The sequence below is a fragment of the Triticum dicoccoides genome, chromosome 1B (genome assembly GCF_002162155.2).
Source record: "Triticum dicoccoides isolate Atlit2015 ecotype Zavitan chromosome 1B, WEW_v2.0, whole genome shotgun sequence".
Taxonomy (NCBI): domain Eukaryota; kingdom Viridiplantae; phylum Streptophyta; class Magnoliopsida; order Poales; family Poaceae; genus Triticum; species Triticum dicoccoides.
The window spans coordinates 3930083-3931020 of NC_041381.1; the positions used below are offsets into that span (position 1 = coordinate 3930083).

At 54.1% G+C, this 938-nt stretch overlaps 1 pseudogene; it reads left to right on the plus strand.

Annotated features, from left to right (window-relative positions):
• LOC119298807 overlaps positions 1–229 on the plus strand; it is a 39962-nt pseudogene extending 39733 nt beyond the window's left edge.
• The last annotated feature ends 709 nt before the right edge of the window (positions 230–938 follow it).

Below are 938 nucleotides of genomic sequence, written 5' to 3' on the forward strand. Positions count from 1 at the left end.
TGAACTCGCCACTCTCCAAAGCCCCAAGAGGGGGTCAAGTTGTTGGGTGCGAGAAACACATTTGGAGAACCTCTCTTCACTTGAGCATGTTTATTATTATGTGGTGTATCATGGTGGTGAGGTGATCGGTGGACTTGAGAAAGAGCTGGTCGGTGCACTTGAGAAGGAGCTTGATATTAATCTCAACAAGCCCACACTGACCGTGAAGAAGGAGGTAACTCCACGCTGATTCACCTTTGTTCACAGTAACTTAATTATAGTTACTACTTGTCTGCTGTTTACTAGGTGTATATTGATTCTTACTCCATTTGGGTATTTGGCGCTCCATTTGGGTATACGTTAGTTCAGTCCACGCAGCTTCATAGGCTAGTGAATTTAAAATGCATGCGGCCGCAAAGCCAGCGCCTGAGCAGCAGTCCCCAATGAAACGACAGCTTGCTTCCGTGAACCGTCCGTGCTGTGTGTGCCACCGGCGGCTGATGAACGGCGGTGCGGCAGGGACGTGCGGCGTCGCGTGCGCTGGAGGAAGGGGAGCCGCATGCGTTGCACGTCGTTTGCGCGGCCAACGTCCGCTATACGCCAAAACACATTGCCCGGTAGCCTAGCTTCGTCCCTAGGAGCTCTAGGGTGGAAGGAATTCCATATCGCCCACACAGTGACATTATCTTCCTCCTGCTTTGGCGCATCCCGGCCTCCTCCATCAACCTCCTAGGGTTTGTGGAGCCATAACGGAGCTTCTGCCGCCATACCTTTGAAGCTCTGTGACCCCGAGCACACCTCCCGGTGGCGGCGGTGATGCCTCGCTCTGGCTGATGCATTTATCAACCATGTCCATGGCTCTGAGTTTCCCCTGCAATCCATACCATGCCGATGTGGTCCCTCTCCCGAGCTTCCCTGTGAGCCCTTGCCTGCGCAGCCACGAGCCACGAGCCACTCTA